General features: G+C 32.3%; 1 protein-coding gene and 1 long non-coding RNA gene across 2 annotated transcripts in view; one reads left to right on the plus strand and one right to left on the minus strand.

Annotated features, from left to right (window-relative positions):
- Positions 1-2,270, minus strand: part of LOC111037951 — a 30,619-nt gene extending 28,349 nt beyond the window's left edge. Inside the window, exon 1 of the mRNA XM_022320827.1 lies at positions 2,039-2,270. The gene's annotated coding sequence lies outside the window, so the exon portion shown is untranslated. The remainder of the gene's footprint in view (positions 1-2,038) is intronic.
- LOC111037958 overlaps positions 1-18,500 on the plus strand; it is a 41,166-nt gene extending 22,666 nt beyond the window's left edge. Inside the window, exon 3 of the long non-coding RNA XR_002604928.1 lies at positions 18,008-18,500. This is a non-coding gene — a long non-coding RNA (uncharacterized LOC111037958). The remainder of the gene's footprint in view (positions 1-18,007) is intronic.
- Positions 18,501-20,329: the final 1,829 nt, after the last annotated feature.

The raw sequence follows: 20,329 nt of genomic DNA on the forward strand, positions 1-20,329 counted from the left end.
GGGGGGGGGGGGGGGGGGGTTGAAAAGCGATTGTAAATCGGCTGTTCCGCCGATCCGCGCAGAAAGACGATTTCGGCGAGACGCGACACATGTTCGTTCACACACACACACACACACACACACACATGCGCGCGCGAGCGTGTTATAATATTATCGCAGCGTATACGCGGGAGCGTGCGTGCGGTGCGATTGTGGGTGCGAGGGTGCGTGGGTGCGCGTGGGTGAGAGAGAGTGACGATCCACGACACTGCTGCAGCGTGTGCGTTAAACCACGCCGCCCGTCTCTGCCGCACGCGAGCGTTTGACCCACATTTATTCCGCGGGCGCGCTCGGCTCGTCGCCGTCGTTCCGCGCCCGTACATGTAGGCCCCGCGGCCGCCGTGTGGTATACATGTATATACGAAGCCCTCCGCGTCCACCCGCCGCACCCACACGAACTCGCGTGTTTGCGACGACGAAAATCTGCCGACTGTTCGCGCGTCATCCCTCGGCACCCTCCAGCCGACCACCGTCAGATCATCCGACCCGTCACTTCGCGCTCGCAGTCCTATAATATTATTATTGTTGTTATATTCGCGAGCACACATATATTAATATATTATTATTTATTACGTTTGAGGACATTTACTATGTACGAACGTGCTGCGACAGTGTATAGTATTCAACATAATATTATTATCATGTTGATTTTATTGTACTGGATTAATAATAAATTGTACTATTAAGTTCATAGTATGATAATATATCGTTTCGTATTATAATGCATCGACAACTGTGTTATTTGCAGGGTCGATGTAATAATATTATTTGTAGGGTTGTATCCTCGGGATGCCAAGACCTGCTAAGAATCGGATGGGACTATTATTATAGCTTATGTACAATTATTGAATTACGACGGTGTTGGCGGGTCGTCGATGTCGTTGATGATAATATTATAAGATGTTTTCGTTGTGTATTATTATTATTATTATTATTATTATTACAAATATGTCACTCCACATATAATATTGTTATGAAAAACATTTATACGACGGCGTTCGTTCAATAATAAACCGCCGGCGGCCGTTGGAGTAAATCGCATTATGTTTCTATAATAATAATTATTGTTGTTGTTGTTATTGTTGTGTTGCTGAGCCCGTCGTCGCGGCGGGAAAGCTCTCCGTCCGATTTCCGCCAAATCAGATAACGGCGTGGCATTCAGTGCCACGCTGCGGTCGTAATCGCATTCGAGATCGAGGGAGGTCCGCTTTTGGAGCTTTCGTCGTCGTCGGTTCATTAATCCAATTTAATAATAACGGAATCGAAAATAGAAAAATCGGCTTGTACCCAACGCACGCTGCAGCATGCGTGTCCGTCTGCACACAGAGGTAATACAATAATTATTATTACACCCCCCCCCCCCGCGCGACTGCGGTGAACAAACCACGCGTGTGCCGAGTTTTCCTGGTGGCAAACATTGCTGCAGGGATGGGGGCGGGCGGGAATTGGATGCTCGGTTTTATATACGTGATATACCACTGATACCGCATTACCACAAGCGCACCCGGTAAACGCACGTTCGTTATATTAATCGCCGTTACCTGTGTATATAATATACGTACATGTATATCGGGTCAATAATATTATAATATAACGAACCAATTATGTAGTACCGCTCGCAACCGAAATGTTCATTATACCTGTACATATATATAATATATATATATATAATTCAACTTAAGTCTTAAGCTCAGATATCGCACGTACTAGAGATTATGTCGTACCACATAAGCTTTCCGGTAACGCAAATACCGCCGAAATCTGTATCAAATCCGCGGTCATTACGTTTGCAACCCACGTGGGTCGTGTTCGGGATCATCGCATCGCGGATCGGACGCGCGTATTATTATCGACACGACTCTAACGTATAATATATAAATATTCCTCAAGCGGGTGACAATATAATCAATTTATAGAACAGGCATACCATCGCCTTCGTCATGGGTTTCCGTACAAAACGATAAACATTATGTTATTATTATACGGTTTACGGTCGTACTTGCCGGGCGCAGATGTCCGACGGACGAAGACAGTCGTGCAGTAACCGCTGCCGGTGCAGCAGGGCCCATGCGCCCTCGGCAGTCGTAGCCTCCTCTTTCGGCGCACCAGCTAACGACGGCGGTCGCAGACGCGTACTCCGTGGCGGTGCAGACGGCTGCGGTGCGGGCCCCGGCCTAGGGCACTGATTTCGAACATGACGGCGGGTGCGGCGCACGTGTGACGGTCACGGATCGAATGGCACTGCTGCTGCTGCCGGCACGGTGGCGGCGGTCGACTCGTGGGGATTTTCCGCCGCGCGACCTGGGAAAAACGGCGACCGTTTGCGCGCGCCCGACGCCGTATTTTCGATCCCGTCCGACGCCGCCACTGCAGCCACCGCCGACGCCATCACCGCCGCCACCGCCGCCACCGCCGCCACCGCCGCCACCGTGCCTATCGCTCGGCCTCGTTGAAACCTCTCTAGATGTTCCTCAGTCGAACCACGATGATGATGATGATGATGATGATGATGATGATTATCATCGTCATCATTACCACCGTCGTCGTCGTCGTCATCATTCTCCCGTCAGCACACAATATAGTATTATATAAATATTATAACGCACTAAGTTGTATATTATATACCTATTTATATGCATTTTGCGGGATAGTTGGGGGGGGGGATTGGTGGAGGTGAATTACTAAAAAACCTAAGGCGATAGACTTTCTCATTTATCCCGTCGATTATTATCCGGTAAAACAGTTTTTTTTTTTTAAACGAAAACTTCTAGTTTATGTCTATTAGGTACCAGGTACGCCTACACTGTAATAATGTTATTATACCCTTTTTATGGCCATAATAATACAATATAATATTCCAGATTGGGAATCTCCGGGACCAGCAGCAATAGTATGACGTACGAGTATATTTCACTCTTTTTTGGGGGTGGCTAAACTTATTTTGTTAAAGATCTACTGAGAATATGTTTCGTTTGAGGGAATCATAAAATACCTACAACTATCGCTGACAGTGGTCACTATAATTGTTTAGGAGTGGGGGACTATTAAATGAAACCTTCACCTTTGAATCATCATCTTCTCCGCATACAATATAATGTGTAATTTTTTCTGAGGGTGATGGATGGAAGTTAATTTTAGGGTAAACTTAAGGTGACAGCATTTCTTTTTTATCTTAGATTGTTTTCTAGTAAAACCCTTTTCAAAGCGAATACCTCTCAATACAAGTCTAAATCTATAATTCAATATTCAACTTACTATAAATTAAAGTATTCTCCATAACACACTAAGACCACATATTATTATATATATATAAGAATATATAGCAGCTGATCATTTCTTTCTCGGTCAGTAAGGTATATACGAATATATTATAGGTTGGTTCTCTAATCAGGGGTGATCAAGTTTTTCTGTAAAAGGATGTACTGAAAATAAATATTGTTCATTTGGGGAGCCATAAAAATACCCTCAATTGTTGTCGATAGTGGTCACCAGGATTTTTTCATGGAGGGGGGCTACCAAATGTAAATAATAAATTCTAACAAAAAGCGATCGAATTTTAAATCGTCCATGATCGACCGTTCGCCACTCCTGCTCTGTTTTAAACGATATATTATAATATTATCATATGATTGCAATCGTTCACTGTACGCATCAAACGTTCTTTTTTTCCTTCTGAATTCGAGTTAACTATTTATTATAAATGTGTGGGCAACCGATAAATTAATCACTATTATAGTAATAGTTTATAGTGTCCCGAAATGTGTTTTGGATTATCGAGTTTAGCGATGTACCTAATACGCATTTACCGCGGATGTTTTTTTATTATATTTCTCCGTGACCGTTTTTTACGAGCGAAAGGAATGCTCAAAAAGTTTCACGTAGCCTCTTCCGAAATCGAGTCTAAACGATATACTTCGAAGGGTTAACGTTTAAGTGTCTCAGGCCGCATAATATAATATGGCAAAATACCGACGACCGTCCACAGTTTTTGAAAGAACGTCAACAGGCTCGTGGTTTTCACCGGGTTCCGTTCGAAAGTGTTTTTTGAACGCTACGATTTACTGTACGCTCCCGAATTTAATGTCCCAGCGAACCAGCAAATAATGAGCACAGCGGGTTGCGGGAGACGAGTCTGGCCTTTTTTTTATTCTGTAACATACACTTGTATATAAGTTATATTTAACAGCAGTTTAAAATATAAATCAACAAAACAAAACGCTTGCTCATAACAAAAAAAAAAAACCCCAACACAAAAAAGAACAATAATGTACGGTTAATGGGGTTTTTTCTATACGTCTCTTTGACGTATAATATTATAATAAACGTTTGTATATTATTATGCGACACGCATCTATTGTCGCGTTAAAATAATAATGAAAAACGCGCGTATTATTCATATATATAGTTATCATATTTATACTCGTATAGACTATGTATGGATATTATATTATTTACTACATATTACAATATTGTGTAAAAGTACAAAAGTCAGCTCGAAAGTCTTGGCGGTTTTGTAACTATGTATACGAAGTACAGACGTATTATAGTCTTGTGGTCGCACCGAAGTTTCTCTGATTGTTACAGGATTATTATGCTTTGCGTCCCACACGTACCTACACGCTCGCGAACTTACCCAAATAATAATATCATAATATCACTCGTCACTCGCAAAACCGCGTAATAACAATTCGTCACGGAATCGTTCTGGAGGAAGAACTATCTTACTATGTACATTATAATGGGGGGTTCGTAAAGGATTTCGGTAGATATTTTCGGCAATACTAAATAAATGGGTAGGCCCCGACAACGATTGTGTGTACCTATATAGATTTGTTCGCGGGTGAGCCCTCGTGCGATCCGTTTGGAAGTTTTTCTCTCTCTCTTTCTATCATTTCGCATGCTGCAGCAGGTATTATTCGTATATGTATATATTATAATAATACGCTCCGCGCGTATATATCGATCGGCAGCGCTAATAAAATGCATTAATATGTAACAACGAATTAAAGCCCACCCACGCACATACGACCGGTACAGGTATATAAAATACACACGTTATGTAAAGTTTTCATCGAGACGTACACGCCGCATGATGCACATAATATTATATATGCCTGCACGCACAATAATACACTCACACATATTATACCTGCTGTATAATATGCGTATAGAGCAGAGCTGGTTGGCGGCATATACGTCTTTCCGGATATCCTTCAATTCGTTCATATATCGACCATATATAAGTGTGTGTGTGTGTGTGTGTGTGTGTGTGTGAGAGAGAGTAATAGTACCTATGTATTGTGTGTATATAGTTCAAACGCTCTTGGGGTACTATATATATATATATATATATATATATAGGGTTACATTATTGAGAGTTTACATTTCTATACGAATAAACGATTTCTTTACGTATTTTAAATATATTCTATTCCTTTTCAGAGTTAATATATATACTTTGACTAGCGCTCACACACGCATAAAATACAAACATATATTATGTACATATCCGTACATTATATATTATTATTATATACATAGATACTATGTAAAGCAGCGATATAATAATTTTGCGAACGTTTGACGTTCGTGTTAGTGAGACAATAACTGATTGATGATTAAATACATAATTCTATAACTTTTAAGCCTTCGAAAGTTTAGACAAAAGTCAAGTAAGGCACCTATATAAAGTGAGTAAAAAGTGTCTTATGCTTACTAGTTATTACTGTTGTAGGCAAGTGAATTAAATAATTTAAAGCACTGTAAGATCTTTAAAAAAAAAAATACATTTCAAATCTACAAATACCCAAAATTTAAAATATAAAACAAAAGTTTCAACATTGGATACGTTGTTACATAATTCAAACTATCTGAAGAATGCTACGTCTTGAAATAAGTTAAAGAAATTGCGCTCTGCCTCAAATTCCCAGCACTTGTTATTACTAAATATTTATAATTTATTTATAATTTAAGACACACATTATTTCAGAAAACACTAAAGTTTTTGAAAATATTTCTTTTATATAATTTTAAGACAAATCAAAATTTGTGCAATGGGGACATCCCTGTAAGACTGCACCATTACACTCGGCTTATCATAACTTTAAATACCTACTTATGACTTATGAGTATAACTGTTCCAATTATTCATCCAAAATTCGATTTTTTTCCCATTAAAGCACTCCAAAAATATTCTGCTTTGGATGAAGGAATTAAAAAAGCATGTAGTCATTAAAAAAATCGATTTATAAAAATAATAGAAATATATTTTTAGAATAATTTTTTTTAAGGACTTAGAACGTTGTAAAAAAATATTTTCGATGACGTTAATAGTTTATGAAATAATCAATGAAATATAATGTCTTTCGTTAAGTTGATCACCCAGTATGTTATTATTTTATGTTCACTTATTTGAACATTTTAAACTTTTAAACTTTATGGTATAAAACTATTATATAGAATGTTATATTATTGCATAATAAATATTTATAATTTATAAACATGAAAATGTTATTAAATATTCTATAATTTAGGTATTAAAGTTTTCTCTATTCCATATTTATTTTAAATCCTAATTCTGTTAGTATTTCGGAAGTTAGAACCTCGGTTTCATATCTGTGAATATTGAACATTTAAGTTTAGATGACCCATTAAGTATATTCTGACTCATTGTATTCTTATTAAATTTGTATTTATCCTTCTTAAGGTAGATGATTACCTTTCTGATGTACTAGCCACCAAACATTCGATGTCGAAAATATTTTTAAAAGTATAAATATAGTTTTATTACACAACTTACAACTACACAAGTTTATTGCAGCGATTGCATTATGTGGAAAAGAATGATTTTGGCAATGGAACTTTTTGTACCACAAATAAAACTCAGCATCTGTAGTGGTCTATAATTGTTATACAATTCTAAAAGTTTTAAATTCTGTGATTTTTCTGCTTGATTAGGAGTTTTTCCAGTCGATAGAAGGCATTTAATACTTATTTAATACTATATTTTTGCTTTAAAACTCGTTCTGATATATTATTAACAAAAGAATCTCAGTAACCTTGGAATGAAAATAACATGTCTATAATATTCCTATTAATTTTCTGCGGGTACAGTACACCGTTTGGGTTAAATTTTTGTTAATCTAGGTATACTAATTGATATTTATAAGGCTTCTAACGTTTATATGTCAAATGCTATGTTTACTTGAATTATATGCCAGAATACTGAATAGTTAAGTACCCAATTCTCTCTTCAGACTTCAGTAGTACGTACTAAGAGTCTAAGAGGCTTATGAAATGCAATAAAATAAAAAGTAATTAGAGATTAATAATGTATATAAATAAAATGAATACTAATGAGTATAATAGTTATGTAAGTCAGTCAGAACATAATCAATATTATACAGTGTCTCACGACACTCTCTTCAGTAACTTTTTTTCTAAATAATGCCGTATTTAAGTTCCCCGATTGCATACTTTAATTTATGGTTCATATTTTTGGTTTAACTAAACACAAAATTAAAAAAATGGTATTATCGTTTTTGTTTTTTATAAATCGGAGGTACCTACACCCTACCTAACTTACTGAAATTTTAGAGTTAAGTTTGTGTAAATATGTTTAATTTCAAATTACTGATAATTATCATTAACAATTCAAATATAGTAAGAGTAAGTTACTGAATGTCTGTAAAAGATGATGATCGGTGTATACTATATAGGTACTATAATATAATAAATCCGACACACCGCTATTTGGAAATATAAATTAATATCTTTTTTACACATACTGACATATTGTATATTTATGTATTTATTTCAACACAATCGTATGAATACACGAGCTATGTACGAATCAAGCACAAAAGTAAAAGCAATGTTAACACACCAAGTATCAAGAATTCGAGAATCACTTCAACCATGTAAATTCAAAATGTAGATTCGAATTTATTACCTATATTGAAATAAATAAAAATTAAACATTTTTTCTGAAACAAAATTACTATGTTTAACAATGCGAAGGTAATATTTCTAAGACATCACTCAGAGTTTGAAATATTTAATAAGACTTAAAGTTTTTTAATCCCTTAACTCGTTTTCAAAGTAATAATGTGCTTCATTGCAGATAAAATAAACAAATTCTCTCAAAAAAAGTTATAAAATTTATTGACAACTGACAAGGCGTATTAAACTAAAATGTACTAATTTACGGTTATTTGTCGATTACACAAATAATAACAATTTCTACAACGAATTAAAATATACCTACTTGATTAAATATAAAACGTTTACGAAAACATTTGAAATCATTAAAACTTAAAATGTTCACTACGCTCAACTATAAATAATAAGCGTACTATGTATAATTACTTTCAACTTAGAACCGAAAACCACAAGAACCTGACTGCAAATAAAAATCAATAGCTATACTTCCACAGCTGAATCTACAACAACAACACCGAAAAACGAAAATCATACGCACGAGCTCGTAATTTAAACACGCGAAGCTGCAGATCGAAAACGATCAAAACGAAACCAATTAAAACCTTTCTCACACTGCATTTGATTTTGATATATATAATAATATGTAATATAAAACAATGATATATTTTACGATGTACGGCCATGTAATTTTGAATTATTGCAAATACAAAATTATGAATTCGTAAAATAAAATGGGTAGGACTTCAATAATTTCATATACCTACCATTAATAATGTTGATTCATACGTCATGATAAAATGAAAAAACAAACATTGAAAACTGTGGGCAAGTGGATACCACTTTGTTGTACATTATGTCGTAAATTGAACTTCGAATACTTATGAAAAAAATCGTGCCCATATATCCTTGATATATTTTGTAAACCACTATTCAGACAACTAATGAAACATTTTTATCAATATTTATACAAAAAAAACCTGAAAATGTCTATAAACAGCTCAAAAATAGTCAAAATACTTCGAAAATGTTATCTTGTATACAAAATGATTGAATAAACGTTTGGTATAACTGTCAAGTATCTACGGTTATTCGAGGTCTTTGAATATAACAATAAAATAAGAAAACCGTTCGATGAGGTATCGGATGAGTATCCAATGTTGTAATTTTTTATGTTAAAGGTAAAAAAATTGTATTTTTTATAACACTATAGTAATAACTTATCGGGAATTTCGTATAACATTTTCAAGTTTTTGACTGAGTAAAATATTATTTATCGACAATAATTTTAAAAAAAAAAAAAACGTAAACTCGTCATGCCTATATATAGTTCAAAAAGAATCGAAATATTATCATGTATGGAAAATGTTCACATACACATTAAATTTTAATTTGAAATACCTACGATTATTTGTTTTTGAGTAACGCCAAAAAAACAAAATCGAAACTGGTTTTGCTTAAAAATTCTTGATTTTTCTTAATGTTTTTTTTTGTTTTTCCTGATGCTTTTGAAACCTACTGAGAGTTTTTATTTTTGACCCCCCAAGGTACTAACTAGATTCTCTTTCCTGCCAGAAAATATGCTGAAGTATAGAAATTCGAAACACTGCTTTACTGCTCAAAAAGGATGACGGACACAAAAAACACACACACACACCCACACACATCATCATTACCATTCTAAAATCAATACTTTCTTCATCGCTCCGCTAAGATTCTAAAATAAATATTTATTTTATTATTTAGTGACGAAAAAAAATGTACGTAAGTAAGTAAAGTATGGGTAATAAACACTATACATTGTCGTGACATCACTCGTCTGATGTAATATTACCGAATGATCACTATGCAATCTTTGATCTTGTTTTTCCGATTATCTTTTTAGTTTAATATGTATTCGTTGCAGGCTCGAACAACAAAAATCCCTTTTGGTCACCGTCTATATAATCTTTTATTCTTCTCACGTACGAATTCTCCCAAAATTGCCATTATTGAACCATGCCTGAAATTCATTTGAACAATATCTGCTGTTGCCAGTTCCCGCCTAATATGACTACCTACCTATGATACCATGCAGTCTTTTTTCCATTAACTTATTGCAAAACTATTTCTTTCTACTTTTGTTTGAACTCGCTTCATTCTGAAGAGTATTATATTCTCGTTTAATATGTTTCGCAACAATTTACACTCTTTGCCCCTTTTCGCTTTGTTTTTCCTGCACATGGAATACATCGACGAAATGTAATTATTTAAAAATGATTGTTTGTTTCCTTCATGGAAGTATTATGACGTGAATAACGTGTATGGTATTATACATCATATTATTTATATTGTATCTCGATAGTTTCATACTATACATCCAGAGTAAATATATATATCATATATATCATTATTCATTAGTATGACGCATGTTATTCGATTAAAATTTAAAAAATAACCGTACCGCTTAATTTAATCTATTATTAAATTCAATTGTTTTCTATGCATTGATTTATCTGCTAAATACGTGAAATATTCTTTGAACTCATAATATACAGTTTACGCGACGTACGTATAATATAATTATTGTATTTGTCATATAAAGCTGTTGTTTATAGTGATTATCATAATACAGTTACTGACAATGCTGACCCCAATACTCTAACCTGCCTACGCATATTTCGTTTGTGATCTATAATGATGCTGCATGTCTTAGAAGGCAATATATAAGTCTATACATACTAGGTAATCACTTTGTCATTTAGTAGTTGTTTTCATTATTTTTTTAATTTGTATTTATTTTTTCAAATCAATACGCACTTTGGTCTTATATATTGATATTGCTTTCTTCATCGTATTTTCGTATTCAGGCGCATACACGTGATATTGTCATCATCCGATTATAATTACATACCGTAATTAAAATAATACAATCATTTCAGTATCAGGCCTACATATGGTTATACGTCCTTTACGAATGTATTCCTTTTTATGTATAGACGACAGTAGCTAGGTAATCGAAAACAATGAAGAGTTAATAAATTAAATAAAGTAATATCGTTAATCCTGATGTAGGAAAAAAAGATCTCACTGCAGTTATTGTAGCTTATACTTATCGGACTGCAGGTACCCATTATAGGTATGTCTGCTGTAATTTGTCTGCACGTAAATGGGAATTAAGTGCAGTGGACTGCAAAAATGTCTCGTCAGTGCAGCTCGCGAGACAAAACGTGTCATCGTGCGTCTGTCGTTAACATCATAAGCCAGGCATGACCATGGGTTGGTTTCTGGTTGTGTGTGTGTGTGTGTGTGTGTGTGTGTGTGAAAGGGGAGGGGGTGTTTTAAAAACACATTTTATATGATAATGAATACACTCAATATTATTTACACTTTGCTTAATTTCAAAGACTAATTCTGATTCCTTACTGTTTAGACTTTAAGAGCATTAAAAAAAATGCATCATAAGTTAGACCACCAATCCCCCCCCCCCCATAAATCTAAATTTTTCTTTCATAATTATACTTCCCTCCCCTACAGCCACTGGGCTCACCACCTGATTAAGTATGCGCAGTCACTGTAATGGGCGCTGCGGCCGAGAAACTATGTCTATCCGTCCAAATATAATATTTTCCTATAATGATATTATAATATAATATGATAATTTATATCTATTGTTATTATTGTCATCGCATTGTCTAATGGTCTAATGGTCAATAATTATTATGTTATCACGTGACATGGCAGCTGTCATCGATGTGAACACTACGTTGTTACGATCGAACTAATCAAAATTGTAAAGCCACGATTTATAACCGCCTACACATTTTTTTTTTTACACAGTGTGAAAGAGAGGGAGAGTAATATCTTCGAATTTTCAATAATGAATTGTTGTAATTTGTTCATCTCTTTCAAAACAGTAAATAAATAATTGTAAGTAATCGATTAAAATAACGTATATCTAGGAATAAATTATAATTTAAGGTATTGTTCATTTTCACCTTTAGCATTAAACATCAAGGAAAACATTTTATTAAATGTCGTAATAATTATGATTTTTTATTTTATTTACTCCCGATATACTTATTCATTGCAGAAAAAAAAATGACGAATAATTAAATATACATTTAATCATACATGCAATTTATTTTTCATTTATCATTTATTAATAACAACTGTTTTGCACTACTCATACACATAATATATTGACGTGGCTCACTATAAGAGTTTTAACTCATTAAATACATATTTATAATCCATTGAATTTTATGCACATATACATTTCAATAATATTCGATAACACATATAATGTACACATGGAAGAATATTTTACGGAATGATATTTCAGTATTAAAATTGAAGTTTATATATTATTTTTAAGGAATTCCGTTCTGTTTATTTCCTTATCGTCATTATTTACTGTTTGTGGAATTTGAAAATGCTCACCTTGCACATTGTTAGCATTTTAATAGTACGTATATTTTTTTTTATCTAAATGGCGTAGAGCTTATAGATTTTTTCAAGCATGTCATCTATTTTTAAATAATTTTTAAATTCCATTGCGATCAAGCATATAATATACCGTCAGGATTATTTTACGTATGTGTCACCCTCCCTCCACCGCCAATCAAATAGATGTTTGGACGTTTTTAAGGTTGAGACAAAATTATAAATTATAATTTTTAATTGTTGGTTAAACTTTATCGTTGTTGTTAAATTTATATTTTATACATAAATAGTATTTATTCAATACACCATTATTATTGAGAATTTTCATGTAAGCGGCATTGAAGGTACATAAAGTATTGATTTTATACGGCCCGTTAAGTGTGTAGGTATATAATATAATTACAATTGCTTTTATAATAAATTCAAAACAATCCAGTTCGTTTATTACTGTTTAAATAATTTTTAAATCTGTTTTCATCAGTAACTTTAGTGGGCCTGCGCATTTTAAAACGATCGCATTACACGACGTAGCACATATTTTTTTTTTTACAGATCCTCTCTTATTAAAATGTATCATTTAACAATTTAAAATTAATTTTTAGTTAATTATAGCGTTATGCCTAATATTTTAACTTGATTTAGATATAATTATTATACTATTTATGAACACCGACTGTGGTCTAATTACGTGTGATCTATATAGATCTACACGCTACGTTACAAGCTTTTAAATTATAATTAATAGTAGGGCTAGAGTTCTTCGGTAAATTCTCATTTAAATAATCTTATTAAATAATTAGTATTTATTATCCTGGCTTACAATTGTTACACTACTTAAAATAGTTGTAAAAACCGTGAATAACGATGCAATTTGTACAGGAGCACTATATATTGCATTATATGTACTGTACAGTCTAAAAGTTCTGAGGTGGAAACTATGAATGAGTAAAGACTTCCTAGGAAAAAAAAAGAAGCCTATCATTTCTGTAAATAAAAGTAATAGTCCAAAATAAAGCCTTAAAAAATAAACCTATTTCAGATTTATTTTTATATTCATTTTTTATATATTTTTTTTCAATTCTAGAATTGTAGTACCTACCTATTATAGTGTAGCTTAATAATTGAAATAATATTCAAGTATCATGTCATTGTGATCATTGATTTTAAATAGGGCATATAACAATAATAATAATAATATTAATATCCATATACTAAATGGAAACATTGATTGTGAATATGTAACTGTTGGAATATAATAACTTATAACAATTATTCCATATGTACAAATGTCGAGTGTACTTCCCGGAAAGAGTGCATTCAAACTTCAAATTTTAAAATTCACGTCTCATATTTGTTTTCATTAGAACAAGCAAATATAACAATTATTAAATTCATACAATTTTATCTCACTAATTGAGTACTGATTGAGTGGTATTTTTTTCATTTCACACAAACATAATATTATACTCGAGATAATAATTTTATTGATAGTAATGAGATTGGAAATCTGAATATTTTTTAAATCAAGTTTAAAGAGAAGATAACCCGAAATTTGAAAAAATTGAGAAATTTATCTCAAATAAACTCCAATACTAATTTAAATATATTTTAAGATTTATTATTCTAATACCAGTATAATCCGTACGCTAGGCATTTGAGGGATTATTTTCGTTGAAAAAAACGGTCGGTAACGAAACTCATAAATAACTTTTTTTCCTACCTTAGGGTATCCAATGCAGACGATAGTTTTGGTGGTTCTATAAAATGAGTTTTATCAACTCGATCAAAATATCTGACAATTTTTTACTTAGCCTATAAGTTTTGATGAACTATCGGTTAAATAGTATTAAAAAAGGACTTAGCATCAAAAGGCTGACTAATATTTAATGCTGCACGCTCAATAGTAAATTCTGTTTGTGTCCACCGTCGTTGAAATAGCGTCTCCATAGAAGAATATTTTATTATTCTATACATTATTTCGAGAATACCGGAGAACAGGAATCTAAATTTGTCAAATGCAAAATAGCCTAAAATATTGACTTAACTTAGGCTTTCAATCACTTATTAATTTTATTAATTTGCGTACATTTTGACTCTTATTCTTACCATGATACAAAATTTAAATGATCCTGTGAGATTATTTATTATTATTTATATTTTTAAGAAAATATTTCTGCAGAGCACTGCAGTAAGTAAAAAAATAGAGGTCTATTAAAAGTATGAATAAAAAAGTGTGTTACTATACTATGGTCTTATACTTACTGGAAATCAATTAAATTGTTAAATATTTCATACGATCATAAGAAAAATGTATTTTTTCTAAATATAATGCAATACCTAATAATGTCTACCTATAAAATTGTATTTACGATACGTCATTTAATAAAAATGTTTATCCTTATAATCTATACAGGGTGATTCGTCAAGCATGCCCGCCCCCATTTTTTTCTTTTAATAATGAATTTATTCAAATTCTGGTTTTTGGAATTTTTAAATATAATTAAAGATAATATTTTCAAATTTTTTAATTTTCGTACTACTCCTTTTTAAGGAATGACCTCTGGTGATACAAACTTCTATTTTTCAAATAAGAGCCCCCTCTTCTACTGTAAATTAATTAGTGGATATTTTTTTTGAACATTTTGTTGTACCACATTCTACATTTGAATGAGTAGTTTCTTAGTTATTAATATGTTTGTATTAAGGATAATAGTCCTTAAAACTGGTTTTACATCAATATAAAATATACGTAGAAATTTTATCTAGTATATATTATTAGACATTTTTACAAATTATTTATATCAATAGATTAATATTAATGACTACAATTTTCAAATCACCATAGCCGCCCCCCATATCTTATAAATTCATAACTATATGGACCTTTATCCTTAGAACTCAATGTTAAATATCTCAAAAACTAATCGTATGAAATTTGATTTTGGTATATCAAAAATGCCAGAAAAATTGTCTACTGTACAATATTTATTATTAAATAGGAATGTTCTCATTTTCAAAACAGAAGTTTGTATCTCCACTCCTTATGTAGTGCAAAAAATCTCAACAATTAAAAAATATGGTTTTAAAGTATATTTAAAAATTTTAAAAATCAGATTTTGAAGAACTGCATTATCAAAGAAAAAAAGTCGGTGAGCGTGCTTGGTGAATCACCCTGTGTATGCATATTTATGTACATTTATTTATATGCCAATCAGTTAAAGAGTAAGGACCTATCTGTTAAAACGAAGTATTACATACTAATGAAAAACGAATTATAATATTCTGTATATTTTCAAACAATAATATTGTAAAATATTAAATTATGTCTACACATAGTTAGATTTTATTGTAAAAAAACAATTTATTTAAAAAATCAATAATCAGTATAATATACCAAAGTACCTTTCTTTTCACCAATCACTCAGTCATGTTGCATGAAAAAAGTGGAAAAGTTCTGTTTAAAAATCGTAGATATTGAACTACTACTATTGGTTCTTTAAATGTCTATGTTTTCACAACACGAAATCATGGGAAATTGTACTATGGTAACTCTATTTTAAATTTCCAAGCTTTTTTACTCACAAACAAAAATTCTATCTCACACAAATCGTTTTTTCAGAGAAATAATTCGCGTTTTTCTCTAAATTAAATAATATTTGATCACGACAATTCAATTACGATTGAATCACCACAAAAATATAAAGAGGGAAAGTGAAAATTATTTTTAATTAACACGTTCAGCTCAGTTCTTTATGTATTTTGGGAACAATTTCTTAAAAAACAGTACACAGTTATTGCTGTTGTAATTTTACGATATTAAAATTATACATGTCTTCATGTCAATCGGTGCTTAAATGAATAATAGATTTCTTATTAGAAGTGTGTATACAAATTTTCATTCATCTAATTGATACGCCTACATTATAATATATAATACACTCATACAAATACATATTGCAATTTGTATGAAACAGTCATTAAATTGAAACATTATTTGTAAAATTCTGGTTTTGTAATTGTTGTAAATATTATACCATAATTTAATGTTAGTGAAAACAAAAAACAATTAAATAAATACAAGAATAATTATTATCATTAGTATTGAAATTTTGCATATTATATATCCACCAAATAAATAATTTAAATTCGCTTTTTTGTGGTATACTCATATAGGTGCCACATTTATAAGTGTTTGTAAATGTCAAGGAATGTCACAATTGAATTAATATTATAAGAACAAATACATTTTTTAATATTTTCATCAATGACTGACATTGTTTTCCGTGTTGAATTTGTGCGCTCGTCTTTATTTATGTTGGAATATAACAAAATTGAATAGGTACGGTTTTTTAAATAACACAGTGTAGATATTTAATTAATGTCTGAATAATAGAACACTGTCTTAAGCAAGTAATCATTTTTGGCGACCTATAATATTTCAGTCAGCATTTTATAAATTGTAGATTCTAAACGGAGTGATGAGTGTATCGATTATACAATTACAGATTTAACGTTGGTGCAGGTAACTGAACACGAACTCATAGTCGTGAATTATAAAAGATTCTTTTTTCACGTACAATTTGGAGCTAATCATTTTTTCCACTTTAAATCTTAGAAACAAATCACTTCACCAACACTGCATGACGCATGCGCCGAGAAATGTATTGCACTGCAAAAAAAAACATTGTATTAATCTGCAGCTCGATCGTAATGTGTGATAAATCTATCGAATAAGATATCTGGCACATAAAATCATTTAATGTTATTTACAGGGCTCTGAATTTTTTTTTTGGACGACAACACCGTGGAGCGAATCACATTTTATCTAGCACATAATTTATCCATATAATTTAAGCGTATCAGACATTTTTTTCCTTGTAGAATTTAAACTGATTTTTTTTTTGATAAATTGGTTGTGATAAACCACCAGTTGTTTATTATTTTTTTTTTTTTGTGAACATTGATTTGAATTTTATTTTCGAAAATATTTTTTCGATTGTTGTTTTAAATTATCTATGTATACGTAAACCTACATAATATATAGCAGTCAACTAACCAACATTTTTAATTTCAATTAAAAGTAATAGATATGCACATACCTACTGGTTTTGATGATTATCTTTAAACGCAGAAAAATATAGGCACATGTATTTAAGTACATTGTATAAATGATAAAATTGCATAAAAGAATAGTAATACATCATGAAAAAAAGATAATCTTGACAGATATTCATTTGAAATATTTTCATTCAGTAATATTTTCTAATTTTATTTAAAAAAAAAAAAAAAAACCAATGTTGTACATGTCTGCATTTTTACGGTGCATATTTTATCTAGAGCTCTAGAGCATGTATACACCATTTCGTTCTGCTTATGTTTATGCAATGCATATAAGTGCGTGCATATTTAACAGCTTTTTAGTGCACTAACTTCGCAGCCTCTGCAGCAGATTATTAATGTAATCCTACTCTCCGGACATAAGTGCAGCAGTCGTGAGTTACTGAGTTATTTCGCACTGGCCGCGGCGTTTACTCAATACGAACACGACGATATAAAGTCGATAACGACGATGATAATTAATAATAATTATTTAAACTGTTCACAGGCCGGCTGTGGGTTTTCGACGGACTACTCGGGCGTGTGCGTTGTCACTTGTATTATATATACGTAGCCGGCAAAAACAAAAATCGTTATGGATTCGCCTCCACGTACGTACAACCGTAACTGACCTGCGAATCCCGTTTCATTTTATACTTTTTTTGCACACCCGATTTAATTACACCGACTCACTATAGTGTCCTACAATCAGTAGCCCATATGGATCACGATGCCTGTAGTTATAATAACAGCTTGTGATTTTGTACTAGGTAAACATTTTTTTCCACTTCCGGAAATTCTCGTTCACTTAAATCACGTATGTATCATATTTTTATGTCTATATAGATTCAAAATATCTATTATTACCAATCAAAGAGCATATAATATCCACATAATGTCGACCGGACAGCTTAATGTTTAAACCCCAAAATGGGTTTTAAAATAATATATTATACTAGGTAATAGGTAGTATGTTCCTACTTATATTGTATATTTTTGAAATAAACGATAATTCATCAGTTAAGCTCTGTTTGAAATTTTTTTCAATACCACCAGACCCATAAATCTGCCGCCCGGGTAACCATTCGGACTAAGCACTTTTCGGACTCACCCCCCCCCCCCTCAAATTCGGCCCTGTATACTCGCATATCGTGAATACGACCACAATTATTTTTTTAAATATACGCAGCTAAACGAACGAAATTCCAGCAATTTATACGTAATGTAGCTAGGTATATACTTTATGGTATACGCAGTAGAAAACATATTATACCGACGACCGAGACGATTTCGCGGGCGAGTTGACCTTTTTCTCGACGCACAAGCGCATTCGGAAAATACGAGTGACTACGGCCGGAGGGTGAGCGGGCGACGTTCCCGACAATATTCGTTTTGACGAAAATACTTTTTTCTAAAATCCATTTCGTTCGGCCGTAAAAATACGACAATGCGGATTCGAGAGTTGGCTTCCGCCGGTGATTGATTAAGAAATAATCGTCAATCGTAAAATACATATAATATTCACGTTTACAGGTAGGTAACCTATATAATATAATATACACACTCGTTTTGGTCCAAGGTGCAAAAAATGTTTAACTTTCATCGTCGCTCGCAAACAGTATCATTTATGACGTATTTTGCATAATAAATTATTAATCTTATGAAATATATTAATCATTCAGATTACCTGCAAATCTTTGAAAACGGAGTCTTTACGATACACAATATAGTATCAACCAGTCAAATCAAATCAAATTTCTAGGGAAATGAACTATTGTACAATCAAACAGAAGGTTATTTTAAAAAAATGAAAAAACAAATTCATGGTAATTTTTTTAATTTTAAATAAAAAAGTTTCTAAAACAACTTGAAATAACCGACGAATATAGAAATAAATCAGTATATAAATATTGGATATCTGTTTTTCATTAAGTTTTCAAATTTCTAGAAATACCCATATATTTTTCGATATTTAGTTTTAATAGTTACTTCTTATTAGGCACTGTAAGACTAAAATTTGTACAGGTAGGTACATCGATGTGTTTTCTATTTTCAGCGTCTGTTTACAATCTTGGTTAATGTTCTCACAAACCACCTAAAAATTATTTATTATTTATTTTGCGTATTTTAAGTATGACTAACAACATTGTTTAGCCTACATAAAATATAATTCAATTCAATATGTTTTAAAACGACGAGGCACAGATGCTTGTTTTCCGCTTAACGTTTGGAATTCATTGCAGTGACATTATAATATTATGTTTGTATTGCATATTTTAACAAAATGAAACGCATATTTTACCATTTCATATAAATCCTATGAGGATATAGCACCATCATAGCTAATGAGAATTTGTCTCTGCGCATAGTGTTTGTTCTCACACTGCAGCGTGCACGTGTCTGGGTACATACCTATAACCTATATATAATATTCCGTCTACCTGTTTATGCAATTTTTGAACAAATACTGCGAACACGCACCCTGTATAATAATTAAGCATGATGCACATTGTTTTGTTTAAATTGGGTAACAGTTGTGTCCAATGGTAATTTATGTTCACCGACAAACATGTCATGATCCCTTGCAATGAACTCTTAATCAGATTATATATGGTTCGTAAATTTCGCAAATACGTTACACGACGAGCGTGTATGTATGAATGCACTGCTAACCACTGTATACAGGTAAATCCTCTAAGGACACTGCAGTAGGACCTGGAAACGGTCCTTTTAAAGGGATCAATGTTCGTTAATATATACATAACGCTCTCTCTCTCTCACACACACACACACACACACACACACACACACACGCACACACACACACACA

This window comes from Myzus persicae, unplaced genomic scaffold, assembly GCF_001856785.1.
Source record: "Myzus persicae strain clone G006 unplaced genomic scaffold, MPER_G0061.0, whole genome shotgun sequence".
Classification (NCBI taxonomy): Eukaryota; Metazoa; Arthropoda; class Insecta; order Hemiptera; family Aphididae; genus Myzus; species Myzus persicae.